A 15,249-nucleotide genomic window follows, 5' to 3' on the forward strand; every position below is an offset into this window, starting at 1 on the left:
ACAGTAAGAAGACTCAGACTTCCTGCACCTAAGTCGGCATTGTGTCTCTTATATTTAATTCCGATGCAATTTCTGTGTTTCATCGTCAATGGTAAGATCAAATCGATACAGTAAACCTGCAGAGGTGCATCGGAATGTAAAACTGGTGACACAGGAAACGCTCAAAACATATACAATAGAAAGACGCACTTTTCCTGTACTTAAGTCGACATTGTATCTCTTATATTTCATTCCGATGCAATTTCGGTGTTTCTTCGGCACTGTGAAGGTCCAAGGTATACAGTAAACCTGCAGAGGTGCATCGGAATGTAAAACTGGAGACACAGGAAACGCTCAAAACATAGACAGTAGTAAGACTCAGTCTCCCTCTTCTTAAGACGTCATTGTGTCTCTTATATTTAATTGCGGTGCAATTTCTGTGTTTCATCGCCAATGGGAAGGTCCAATGGATACTGTAAACCTGCAGAGGTGCATCGGAATATAAAATTGGGGACGCAGGAAACGCTCAAAACATAGACAGTAGGAAGACTCAATCTTCCTGTACTTAAGTCGGCATTGTGTCTCTTATATTTAATTCCGATGCAATTTCTGTGTTTCATCGTCACTGTGAAGGTCCAAGGGATACAGTAAACCTGCAGAGGTGCATCAAAATGGAAAACTGATGATACAGGAAACGCTCAAAAAATAGACAGTAGGAAGACTCAATCTTCCTGTACTTAAGTCGGCATTGTGTCTGTTATATTTAATTCCGACGCAATTTCTGTGATTCATCGTCAATGGGAAGGTCAAAGCGATACAGTAAACCTGCAGAGGTGCATCGGAATGTAAAACTGTTGACACAGGAAACGCTCAAATCATAGACAGTAGTAAGACTCAGTCTCCCTCTTCTTAAGACGTCATTGTGTCTCTTATATTTAATTGCGGTGCAATTTCTGTGTTTCATCGTCAATGGGAAGATCAAATGGATACAGTAAACCTGCAGAGGTGCATCGGAATGTAACACTGGTGACACTGGAAACACTCAAAACATAGACCGTAAGAAGAATCAATCTTCCTGTACTTAAGTCGGCATTGTGCCTCTTATATTTAATTCCGATGCAATTTCTGTGTTTCATCGTCACTTTGAAGGTCCAAGGGATACAGGAAAACCTGCAGAGGTGCATCGGAATGTAAAACTGGTGACACAGGAAACGCTCAAAGCATAGACAATAGAAAGACACCCTCTTCCTGTACTTAAGTCGACAATGCGTCTCTTTTATTTCATTCCGATGCAATTTCTGTGTTTCATCGTCACTGTGAAGGTCCAATGGATACAGTAATCCTGCAGAGGTGCATAGGCATGTAAAACTGGTGACACAGGAAACGCTCAAAACATAGACAGTAGAAAGACTCAGTCTTCCTGTACTTAAGTCGGCATTGTGTCTTTTATATTTTATTCCGATGCAATTTCTGTGTTTCATCTTCAATGGGTAAGTCGAAGGGAAACAGTATCCCTGCAGAGGTGCATCGGAATGTAAAACTACTGACACAGGAAACGCTCAAACATAGACAGTAGGAAGACTCATTCTTCCTGTACTTAAGTCCGCATTGTGTCTCTTATATTTAATTACGATGCAATTTCGGTGTTTCATCGTTAATGGGAAGGTCCAAGGGATACAGTAAACCTGCAGAGGTGCATCGGAATGTAAAACTGGTGACACAGGAAACGCTCAAAACATAGACAGTAGGAAGACTCAGTCTTCTTGTACTTACGTCGGCTTTGTGTCTGTTATTTTTAATTCCGATGCAATTTCTGTGTTTCATCGTCACTGTGAAGGTTCAATGGATATAGTAAACCTGCAGAGGTGCATCGGATTGTAAAACTGATGACACGGGAAACGCTCAAAACATAGACAGTAGGAAGACTCAGTCTTCCTGTACTTATGTCAGCATTGTGTCTCTTCTATTTAATTCCGATGCAATGGCTGTGTTTCAACGTCAATGGGAAAGTCGAAGGGAAACAGTATGCCTGCAGAGGTGCATCGAAATGTAAAACTGGTGACACAGGAAACGCTCAAACCACAGACAGTAGGAAGACTCAGTCTTCCTCTACTTAAGTCGGCATTGTGTCTGTTAATTTAAGTTCTGATGCAATTGCTGTGTTTCATCGTCACTGTGAAGGTCCAACGTATATAGTAAACCTGCTGAGGTGCACCGGAATGTAAAACTGATGACACAGGAAACGCTCAAAACATAGACAGTAGGAAGACTCAGTCTTCCTGTTCCTAAGTCTGCATTGTGTCCCTTATATTTAATTCCGATGCAATTTCTGTGTTTTAGCTTCAATGGGAAGGTCCAAGGGATACAGTAAACCTGCAGAGGTGAATTGGAATGTAAAACTGGTGACTCAGGGAACGCTCAATTCAAAGACCGTAAGAAGACTCAGTTCTCTTGTACTTAAGTCGGCGTTGTGTCTCTTATATTTAATTGCGATGTAATTTCTGTGTTTCAACGTAAATGGGAAGGTCCAATGGATACAGTAAACCTGCAGTGGTGCATCGGAATGTAAAACTGGTGACACAGGAAACGCTCAAAACATAGACAGTAGGAAGACTCAGTCTTCCTGTACTTAAGTCGGCATTGTGTCTTTTTTATTTAATTCCGATGCTTTTTCTGTGTATCATCGTCAATGGGAAGGTCCAGTGGATACAGTAAAACTGCAGAGGTGCATCGGAATGTAAAACTGATGACACAGGAAACGCTCAAATCATAGACAGTAGGAAGACTCAGTCTTCCTGTACTTAAGTCGGCATTGTGTCTCTTATATTCAATTCAGATGCAATTTCAGTGTTTCATCGTCAATGTGAAAGTCGAAAGGAAACAGTATACCTGCAGAGGTGCATCGGAATGTAAAACTGGTGACAAAGGAAGCGCTCAAATCATAGACAGTAGGAAGACTCAGTCTTCCTGTACTTAAGTCGGCATTGTGTCTCTTATATTTAATTCCGATGCAATTTCTGTGTTTCATCGACACTGTGAAGGTGCAAGGGATACAGTAAACCTGCAGAGGTGCATCAAAATGGAAAACTGATGATACAGGAAACGCTCAAAACATAGACAGTAAGAAGACTCAGACTTCCTGTACCTAAGTCGGCATTGTGTCTCTTATATTTAATTCCGATGCAATTTCTGTGTTTCATCGTCAATGGTAAGATCAAATCGATACAGTAAACCTGCAGAGGTGCATCGGAATGTAAAACTGGTGACACAGGAAACGCTCAAAACATATACAATAGAAAGACGCACTTTTCCTGTACTTAAGTCGACATTGTATCTCTTATATTTCATTCCGATGCAATTTCGGTGTTTCTTCGGCACTGTGAAGGTCCAAGGTATACAGTAAACCTGCAGAGGTGCATCGGAATGTAAAACTGGAGACACAGGAAACGCTCAAAACATAGACAGTAGTAAGACTCAGTCTCCCTCTTCTTAAGACGTCATTGTGTCTCTTATATTTAATTGCGGTGCAATTTCTGTGTTTCATCGCCAATGGGAAGGTCCAATGGATACTGTAAACCTGCAGAGGTGCATCGGAATGTAAAATTGGGGACGCAGGAAACGCTCAAAACATAGACAGTAGGAAGACTCAATCTTCCTGTACTTAAGTCGGCATTGTGTCTCTTATATTTAATTCCGATGCAATTTCTGTGTTTCATCGTCACTGTGAAGGTGCAAGGGATACAGTAAACCTGCAGAGGTGCATCAAAATGGAAAACTGATGATACCGGAAACGCTCAAAAAATAGACAGTAGGAAGACTCAATCTTCCTGTACTTAAGTCGGCATTGTGTCTGTTATATTTAATTCCGACGCAATTTCTGTGATTCATCGTCAATGGGAAGGTCAAAGGGATACAGTAATCCTGCAGAGGTGCATCGGAATGTAAAACTGTTGACACAGGAAACGCTCAAATCATAGACAGTAGTAAGACTCAGTCTCCCTCTTCTTAAGACGTCATTGTGTCTCTTATATTTAATTGCGGTGCAATTTCTGTGTTTCATCGTCAATGGGAAGATCAAATGGATACAGTAAACCTGCAGAGGTGCATCGGAATGTAACACTGGTGACACTGGAAACACTCAAAACATAGACCGTAAGAAGAATCAATCTTCCTGTACTTAAGTCGGCATTGTGCCTCTTATATTTAATTCCGATGCAATTTCTGTGTTTCATCGTCACTTTGAAGGTCCAAGGGATACAGGAAAACCTGCAGAGGTGCATCGGAATGTAAAACTGGTGACACAGGAAACGCTCAAAGCATAGACAATAGAAAGACACCCTCTTCCTGTACTTAAGTCGACAATGCGTCTCTTTTATTTCATTCCGATGCAATTTCTGTGTTTCATCGTCACTGTGAAGGTCCAATGGATACAGTAATCCTGCAGAGGTGCATAGGCATGTAAAACTGGTGACACAGGAAACGCTCAAAACATAGACAGTAGAAAGACTCAGTCTTCCTGTACTTAAGTCGGCATTGTGTCTCTTATATTTAGTTCCGATGTAATTTCTGTGTTTCATCGTCAATGGGACGGTCCGATGGATACGGCAAACCTGCAGAGGGGCATCGGAATGTAAATCTGGTGACGCAGGAAACGCTCAAAATATAGACAGTAGGAAGACTCAATCTTCCTGTACTTAAGTCGGCATTGTGTCTGTTATATTTAATTCCGACGCAATTTCTGTGATTCATCGTCAATGGGAAGGTCAAAGGGATACAGTAAACCTGCAGAGGTGCATCGGAATGTAAAACTGTTGACACAGGAAACGCTCAAATCATAGACAGTAGTAAGACACAGTCTTCCTGTACTTAAGTCGGCATTGTGTCTGTTATATTTATTTCAGATGTAATTTCTGTGTTTAATCGTCAATGGGAAAGTCGAAGGGAAACAGTATGCCTGCAGAGGTACGTCGAAATGTATAACTGGTGACACAGGAAACGCTCAAAACACAGACAGTAGGAAGACTCAGTTTTCCTGTACTTAAATCTGCATTGTGTCTCTTATATTTAATTCCGATGCAATTTCTGTGTTTCATCGTCACTGTGAAGGTCGAAGGAATACAGTAAACGTGCAGAGGTGCATCAAAATGTAAAACTGATGACACAGGAAACGCTCAAAACATAGACAGTAGGAAGACTCAGTCTTCCTGTACCTAAGTCGGCATTGTGTCTCTTCTATTTAATTCCGATGCAATTTCTGTGTTTTTTCATCAATGGGAAGGTCCAAGGGATACAGTAAACCTGCAGAGGTGAATTGGAATGTAAAACTGGTGACTCAGGAAACGCTCAAATCAAAGACCGTAAGAAGACTCAGATCTCTTGTACTGAAGTCGGCGTTGTGTCTCTTATATTTAATTGCGATGCAATTTCTGTGTTTCAGCGTCAATGGGAAGGTCCAATGGATACAGTAAACCTGCAGAGGTGCATCGGAATGTAAAACTGGTGACACAGGAAACGCTCAAAACATAGACAATTGAAAGACACACTCTTCCTGCACTTAAGTCGCATTGTGTCTCTTATATTTCATTCCGATGCAATTTCTGTGTCTCATCGTCACTGTGAAACTCCAATGGATACAGTAAACCTGCAGACGTGCATCGGAATGTAAAACTGATGGCACAGGAAACGCTCAAAGCATAGACAGTAGGAAGCCTCAGTCTGCCTGTACTTAAGTCGGCATTGTGTCTTTTTTATTTAATTCCGATGCAATTTCTGTGTTTCATCGTCAATGGGAAGGTCCAATGGATACAGTAAACCTGCAGAGGTGCATCGGAATATAAAACTGATGACACAGGAAACGCTCAAACATAGACAGTAGGAAGACTAAGTCTTCCTGTACTTAAGTCGGCTTTGTGTCTCTTATATTTAATTCCGATGCAATTTCTGTGTTTCATCGTCAATGGGAAAGTCGAAAGGAAACAGTATACCTGCAGAGGTGCATCAGAATGTAAAACTGGTGACACAGGAAACGCTCAAAACATAGACAGTAGGAAGACTCAGTCTTCCTGTACTTAAGTCGGCATTGTGTCTCATATATTTAATTCCGATGCAATGTCTGTGTTTCATCGTCACTGTGAAGGTCCAAGGGATACAGTAAACCTGCAGAGGTGCATCATAATGGAAAACTGATGACACAGGAAACGCTCAAAACATAGACAGTAGGAAGACTCAGTCTTCCTGTACCTAAGTCGGCATTGTGTCTCTTATATTTAATTCCGATGCAATTTCTGTGTTTCATCGTCAATGGGAAGATCCAATGGATACAGTAAACCTGCTGAGGTGCATCGGAATGTAAAACTGTTGACACAGTAAACGCTCAAAACATATACAATAGAAAGACACACTCTTCCTGTACTTAAGTCGACATTTATTTCTTATATTTCATTCCGATGCAATTTCTGTGTTTCATCGTCACTGTGAAGGTCCAATGGATACAGTAAACCTGCAGAGGCGCATCGGAATGTAAAACTGTTGACAAAGGAAACGCTCAAAACATAGACGGTAGGAAGACTCAGTCCTTCTGTACTTATATCGGCATTGTGTCTCTTATATTTAATTCCGATGCAGTGTCTGTGTTTCATCGTCACTGTGAAGGTCCAAGGGATACAGTAAACCTGCAGAGGTGCATCATAATGGAAAACTGATGACATAGGAAACGCTCAAAACATAGTAGGAAGACTCAGTCTTCCTGTACCTAGGTCGGCATTGAATCTCTTATATTTAATTCCGATGCAAAATCTGTGTTTAATCGTCAATGGGAAGGTCCAAGGTATATAGTAAAAATGCAGAGGTGCATTGGAAGGTAAAAATGTTGACACAGGAAACGCTCAAATCATAGACTGTAAGAAGACTCAGTTTTCTTGTACTTAAGTCGGCGTTGTGTCTCTTATATTTAATTCCGATCCAATTTCTGTGCTTCATCGGCAATGGGAAGTAGAATGGATACTGTAAACCTGCAGAGGTGCATCGGAATGTAAAACTGGTAACGCAGGAAACGCTCAAAACATAGACAGTAGGAAGACTCAATTCCTGTTCTTAAGTCGGCATTGTGTTTCTTATATTTAATTCCGATGCAATTTCTGTGTTTCATCGTCAATGGGAAGATCCAATGTATACAGTAAACCTGCTGAGGTGCATCGGAATGTAAAACTGTTGACCCAGGAAACGCTCAAAACATATACAATAGAAAGACACACTCTTCCTGTACTTAAGTGGACATTGTGTCTCTTATATTTCATTCCGATGCAATTTCTGTGTTTCATCGTCACTGTGAAGGTCCAAGGGATACAGTAAACCTGCAGAGGTGCATCGGAATGTAAAACTGGTGACACAGGAGACGCTCAAAACATAGACAATTGAAAGACCCACTCTTCCTGCACTTAAGTCGCATTGTGCCTCTTATATTTCATTCCGATGCAATTTCTGTGTCTCATCGTCACTGTGAATGTCCAATGGATACAGTAAACCTGCAGAGGTGCATCGGAATGTAAAACTGATGACACAGGAAACGCTCAAAACATAGACAGCAGGAAGCCTCAGTCTTCCTGTACTTAAGTCGGCATTGTGTCTTTTTTATTTAATTCCGATGCGACTTCTGTGTTTCATCGTCAATGGGAAGGTCCAATGGATACAGTAAACCTGCAGAGGTGCATCGGAATATAAAACTGATGACACAGGAAACGCTCAAAACATAGACAGTAGGAAGACTAAGTCTTCCTGTACTTAAGTCGGCATTGTGTCTCTTATATTTAATTCCGATGCAATTTCTGTGTTTCATCGTCAATGGGAAAGTCGAAAGGAAACAGTATACCTGCAGAGGTGCATCAGAATGTAAAACTGGTGACACAGGAAACGCTCAAAACATAGACAGTAGGAAGACTCAGTCTTCCTGTACTTAAGTCAGCATTGTGTCTCATATATTTAATTCCGATGCAATGTCTGTGTTTCATCGTCACTGTGAAGGTCCAAGGGATACAGTAAACTGCAGAGGTGCATCAAAATGGAAAACTGATGACACAGGAAACGCTCAAAACATAGACAGTAGGAAGACTCAGACTTCTTGTACCTAAGTCGGCATTGTGTCTCTTATATTTATATCCGATGCAATTTCTGTGTTTCATCGTCAATGGGAAGATCCAATGGATACAGTAAACCTGCTGATGTGCATCGGAATGTAAAACTGTTGACACAGTAAACGCTCAAAACATATACAATAGAAAGACACACTCTTCCTGTACTTAAGTCAACATTGTGTCTCTTATATTTCATTCCGATGCAATTTCTGTGTTTCATCGTCACTGTGAAGGTCCAATGGATACAGTAAACCTGCAGAGGTGCATCGGAATGTAAAACTGTTGACACAGGATACGCTCAAAACATAGACGGTAGGAAGACACAGTCCTTCTGTACTTAAGTCGGCATTGTGTCTCTTACATTTAATTACTATGTAATTTCTGTGTTTCATCGTCAATGGGAAGGTCCCATGGATACAGTAAACGTGCAGAGGTGCATCGGAATGAAATACTGGTGACACAGGGAGCGGTCAAACATAGACCCTAAGAAGACTCAGTTTTCTTGTACTGAAGTCGGCATTGTGTCTCTTATATTTAATTTATATGCAATTTCTGTGTTTCATCGTCACTGTGAAGGTCCAAGGGATACAGTAAACCTGCAGAGGTGCAACATAATGTAAAACTGATGACATAGGAAACGCTCACAACAAAGTAGGAAGACTCAGTCTTCCTGTACCTAGGTCGACAGTGAATCTCTTATATTTAATTCTGATGCAAATTCTGTGTTTCATCGTCAATGGGAAGGTCCAAGGTATATAGTAAAAATGCAGAGATGGATTGGAAGGTAAAAATGTTGACACAGGAAACGCTCAAATCATAGACTGTAAGAAGACTCAGTTTTCTTGTACTTAAGTCGGCGTTGTGTCTCTTATATTTAATTCCGATCCAATTTCTGTACTTCATCGTCAATGGGAAGGTCCAATGGATACTGTAAACCTGCAGAGGTGCATCGCAATATAAAACTGGTAACGCAGGAAACGCTCAAAACATAGACAGTAGGAAGACTCAGCCTTCCTGTTCTTAAGTCGGCATTGTGTCTCTTAAATTTAATTCCGATGCAATTTCTGTGTTTCATCGTCAATTGGAAAATCCAAGGGATAGAGTAAACCTGCAGAGGTGCATCGGAATGTAAAACTGGTGATACAGGAAATGCTCAAAACATAGACACTAGGAAGACTCAGCATTCCTGTTCTTATGTCGGCATTGTGTCTCTTATATTTAATTCCGATGGTAATTCTGTGTTTTTCCGTCAATGGGAAGGTCCAAGGTATATACTAAACCTGCAGACGTGCATTGGAATGTAAAAATGGTGACACAGGAAACGCTCAAATCATAGACCGTAAGAAGACTCAGTTTTTTTGTACTTAAGTCGGCGTTGTGTCTCTTATATTTAATTCCGATACAATTTCTGTGCTTCATCGTCAATGGGAAGGTCCAATGGATACAGTAAACCTGCAGAGGTGAATCGGAATGTAAAACAGGAAACGCAGGAAACGCTCAAATCATAGACAGTAGGAAATTCTCAATGCTCCTGTTCTTAAGTCGGCATTGTGTCTCTTATATTTAATTCCGATAAAATTTCTGTGTTTCATCGTCAATGGGACGATCCAAGGGATACAGTAAACCTGCAGAAGTGCATCGGAATGTAAAACTGGTGACACCGGAACGCTCAAAACATAGGCAGTTGGAAGACTCAGGCTTCCTGTTCTTAAGTCTGCATTGTGTCTCTTATATTTAATTCCGATGCTATTTCTGTGTTTCATCGTCAATGGGAAGGTCCAATGGATACAGTAAACGTGCAGAGGTGCATCGGAATGAAAAACTGGTGACACAGGAAACGATCAAAACATAGACAGTCGGAAAACCCAGTCTTCCTGTACTTAAGTCGGCATTGTGTCTCTTATATTTAAATCCGATGCAATTTCTGTATTTCATCGTCAATGGGAAGGTCGAAGGGATAGTGTAAACCTGCAGAGGTGCATTGGAATGTAAAACTGGTGACACAGGAAGCGGTCAAAAGATAGACCCTAAGAAGACTCAGTTTTCTTGTACTGAAGTCTGCATTGTGTCTCTTATATTTCATTTAGATGCAATTTCTGTGTTTCATCGTCACTGTGAAGGTCCAAGGGACACAGTTAACCTGCAGAGGTGCAACAAAATGTAAAACTGATGACATAGGAAACGCTCAAAACATAGACAGTTGGAAGACTCAATCTTCCTGTACTTAAGTCGCCATTTTGTCTCTTATATTTAATTCCGATGCAATTTCTGTGTTTCATCGTCAATTGGAAAATCCAAGGGATACAGTAAGCCTACAGAGGTGCATCGGAATGTAAAACTGGTGATACAGGAAATGCTCAAAACATAGACAGTAGGAAGACTCAGCATTCCTGTTCTTATGTCGGCATTGTGTCTCTTATATTTAATTCCGATGGAAATTCTGTGTTTTTCCGTCAATGGGAAGGTCCACGGTATATACTAAACCTGCAGAGGTGCATTGGAATGTAAAAATGGTGACACAGGAAACGCTCAAATCATAGACCGTAAGAAGACTCAGTTTTCTTGTACTTAAGTCGGCGTTGTGTCTCTTATATTTAATTCCGATACAATTTCTGTGCTTCATCGTCAGTGGGAAGGTCCAATGGATACTGTAAAGCTGCAGAGGTGCATCGGAATGTAAAACAGGTAACGCAGGAAACGCTCAAAACATACACAGTAGGAAGACTCAATGTTCCTGTTCTTAAGTCGCCATTGAGTCTCTTATATTTAATTCCGATAAAATCTCTGTGTTTCATCGTCAATGGGAAGATCCAAGGGATTCAGTAAACCTGCAGAGGTGCATCGGAATGTAAAACTGGTGACACCGGAAACGCTCAAAACCTAGACAGTTGGAAGACTCAGCCTCCCTGTTCTTAATTCGGCATTGTGTCTCTTATATTTAATTCCGATGCTATTTCAGTGTTTCATCGTCAATGGGAAGGTCCAATGGATACAGTAAAGCTGCAGAGTTGCATCGTAATGTAAAATTGGTGACGCAGGAAACGCTCAAAACATAGACAGTAGCAAGATTCAATCTTCCTGTACTTAAGTCTGCAATGTGTCTCTTATATTTAATTCCGATGCAATTTCTGTGTTTCATCGTCAATTGGAAGATCCAAGGGATACAGTAAACCTGCAGAAGTGCATCGGAATGTAAAACTAGTGATACAGGACATGCTCAAAACATAGACAGTAGGAAGACTCAGCATTCCTGCCCTTATGTCGGCATTGTGTCTCTTATATTTAATTCCGATGCAATTTCTGTGTTTCATCGTCGATGGGAAGGTCCCATGGATACAGTAATCGTGCAGAGGTGCATCGGAATGAAAAACTGGTGACACAGGAAACGATCAAAACATAGACAGTAGGAAAACTCAGTCTTCCTGTACTTACGTCGGCATTGTGTCTCTTATATTTAAATCCGATGCAATTTCTGTGTTTCATCGTCAATGGGAGGGTCCAAGGGATAGTGTGTACCTGCAGAGGTGCATTGGAATGTAAAACTGGTGACACAGGAAGCGGTCAAAAGATAGATCCTAAGAAGACTCAGTTTTCTTGTACTGAAGTCGGCATTGTGTCTCTTATATTTAATTTAGATGCAATTTCTGTGTAACATCGTCACTGTGAAGGTCCAAGGGATACAGTTAACCTGCAGGGGTGCAACAAAATGTAAAACTGTTGACATAGGAAACGCTCAAAAATAGACAGTAGGAAGACTCAGTCTTCCTGTACCTAAGTCGGCATTGTATCTCTCATATTTAATTCCGATGGAAATTCTGTGTTTTTTCGTCAATGGGAAGGTCCAAGGTATATAGTAAACCTGCAGAGGTGCATTGGAATGTTAAAATGGTGACACAGGAAACGCTCAAATCATAGACCGTAAGAAGACTCAGTTTTCTTGTACTTAAGTCGGCGTTGTGTCTCTTATATTTAATTCCGATCTAATTTCTGTGCTTCGCCGTCAAAGGGAAGGTCCAATGGATACAGTAAACCTGCAGAGGTGCATCGGAATATAAAACTGGTGACACAGGAAACGCTCAAAGCATAGACAATTGAAAGACACACTCTTCCTGTACTTAAGTCGACATTGCGTCCCTTTTATTTCATTCCGATGCAATTTCTGTGTTTCATCGTCACTGTGAAGGTCCAATGGATACAGTAAATATGCAGAGGTGCATCGGAATGTAAAACTGGTGACACAGGAAACGCTCAAAGCATAGACAATAGAAAGACACACTCTTCCTGTACTTAAGTCGACAATGTGTCTCATTTATTTCATTCCGATGCAATTTCTGTGTTTCATGGTCACTGTGAAGGTCCAATGGATACAGTTAACCTGCAGAGGTGCATCGGAATGTAAAACTGGTGACACAGGAAATGCTCAAAACATAGACAGTAGGAAGACTCAGCATTCCTGTTCTTATGTCGGCATTGTGTCTCTTATATTTAATTCCGATGCAATTTCTGTGTTTCATCGTCAATGGGAAGGTCCAATGGATACAGTAAACGTGCAGAGGTGCATCGGAATGGAAAACTGGTGACACAGGAAACGATCAAAACATAGACAGTAGGAATACTCAGTCTTCCAGTACTTAAGTCGGCATTGTGTCTCTTACATTTAATTCCGATGCAATTTCTGTGTTTCATCGTCAATGGGAAGGTCCAATGGATACAGTAAACCTGCAGAGGTCCATCGGAATGTAAAGCTGTTGACACAGGAAACGCTCAAACATTGACAGTAGGAAGACTCAGTCTTCCTGTACTTAAGTCTGCATTGTGTCTCTTATATTTAATTCCTATGCAATTTCAGTGTTTCATCGTCAATGGGATGGTCCAATGGATACAGTAAACCTGCAGAGGTGCATCGGAATGTAAAACTGGTGACACAGGAAACGCTCAAAGCATAGACAATTGAAAGACACACTCTTCCTGTACTTAAGTCGACAATGTGTCTCTTTTATTTCTTTCCGATGCAATTTCTGTGTTTCATCGTCACTGTGAAGGGTCAATGGATACAGTAAACCTGCAGAGGTGCATCGGAATGTAAAACTGGTGACACAGGAAACGCTCAAAACATAGACAGTAGAAAGACTCAGTCTTCCTCTACTTAAGTCGGCATTGTGTCTTTTATATTTTATTCCGATGCAATTTCTGTGTTTCATCGTCAATGGGTAAGACGAAGGGAAACAGTATACCTGCAGAGGTGCATCGGAATGAGAAACTGGTGACACAGGAAACGCTCAAAACATAGACAGTAGGAAGACTCAGTCTTCCTGTACTTAAGTCGGCATTGTGTCTCTTATATTTAATTCCGATGCAATTTCTGTGTTTCATCGTCACTTTGAAGGTCCAAGGGATACAGGAAAACCTGCAGAGGTGCATGCGAATGTAAAACTGGTGACACAGGAAACGCTCAAAACATAGACCGTAGGAAGACTCAGTCTTCCTGTACTTAAGACGTCATTGTGTCTCTTATATTTAATTCCGATGCAATTCCTGTGTTTCATCGCAAATGGGAAGGTCCAAGGGACACAGTAAACCTGCAGAGGTGCATCGGAATGTAAGACTGGTGACACTGGAAACTCTCAAAACGTAAACCGTAAGAAGACTCAGTTTTCATGTACTTAAGTCGGCGTTATGTCTCTTATATTTAATTCCGATGTAATTTCTGTGTTTCATCGTCAATGGGACGGTCCGATGGATACAGTAAACCTGCAGAGGGGCATCGGAATGTAAAACTGGTGACGCAGGAAACGCTCAAAAAATAGACAGTAGGAAGACTCAATCTTCCTGTACTTAAGTCGGCATTGTGTCTGTTATATTTAATTCCGACGCAATTTCTGTGATTCATCGTCAATGGGAAGGTCAAAGTATACAGTAAACCTGCAGAGGTGCATCGGAATGTAAAACTGGTGACACAGGAAACGCTCAAATCATAGACAGTAGTATGACTCAGTCTTCCTGTACATAAGTCGGCATTGTGTCTGTTTTATTTATTTCCGATGTAATTTCTGGGTCTCATCGTCAATGGGAAAGTCGAAGGGAAACAGTACGCCTGCAGAGGTGCATCGAAATGTAAAACTGGTGACACAAGAAACGCTCAAAACACAGACAGTAGGAAGACTCAGTCTTCCTGTACTTAAGTCGGCATTGTGTCTCTTATATTTCATTCCGATTCAATTTCTGTGTTTCATCGTCACTGTGAAGGTCCAATGGATACAGTAAACGTGCAGAGGTGCATCGGAATGTAAAACTGGTGACTCAGGAAACGCTCAAATCAAAGACCGTAAGAAGACTCAGATCTCTTGTACTTAAGTCGGCGTTGTGTCTCTTATATTTAATTGCGATGCAATTTCTGTGTTTCAACGTCAATGGGAAGGTCCAAAGGATACAGTAAACCTGCAGAGGTGCATCGGAATGTAAAACTGGTGACGCAAGAAACGCTCAAAACATAGACAATTGAAAAACACACTCTTCCTGTACTTAAGTCGCATTGTGTCTCTTATAATTCATTCCGATGCAATTTCTGTGTTTCATCGTCAATGGGAAGATCCAGTGGATACAGTAAACATGCTGAGGTGCATCGGAATGTAAAACTGTTGACACAGGAAACGCTCAAAACATATACAATAGAAAGACACACTCTTCCTGTACTTAAGTCGACATTGTGTCTCTTATATTTCATTCCGATTCAATTTCTGTGTTTCATCGTCACTGTGAAGGTCCAATGGATACAGTAAACGTGCAGAGGTGCATCGGAATGTAAAACTGTTGACACAGGAAACGCTCAAATCATAGACAGTAGGAAGACTCAGTCCTTCTGTACTTAAGTCAGCATTGTGTCTCTTATATTTAATTCCGATGCAATTTCTGTGTTTCATCGTCAATGGGACGGTCCAAGGTATATAGTAAAAATGCAGAGGTGCATTGGAATGTAAAAATGGTGACACAGGAAACGCTCAAATCATAGACCGTAAGAAGACTCAGATTTCTTGTACTTATGTCGGCGTCGTGTCTCTTATATTTAATTGCGATCCAATTTCTGTGTTTCATCGTCAATTGGAAGGTCCAATGGATACTGTAAACCTGCAGAGGTGCATCG

The sequence above is a fragment of the Schistocerca nitens genome, chromosome 6 (assembly GCF_023898315.1).
Source record: "Schistocerca nitens isolate TAMUIC-IGC-003100 chromosome 6, iqSchNite1.1, whole genome shotgun sequence".
Classification (NCBI taxonomy): domain Eukaryota; kingdom Metazoa; phylum Arthropoda; class Insecta; order Orthoptera; family Acrididae; genus Schistocerca; species Schistocerca nitens.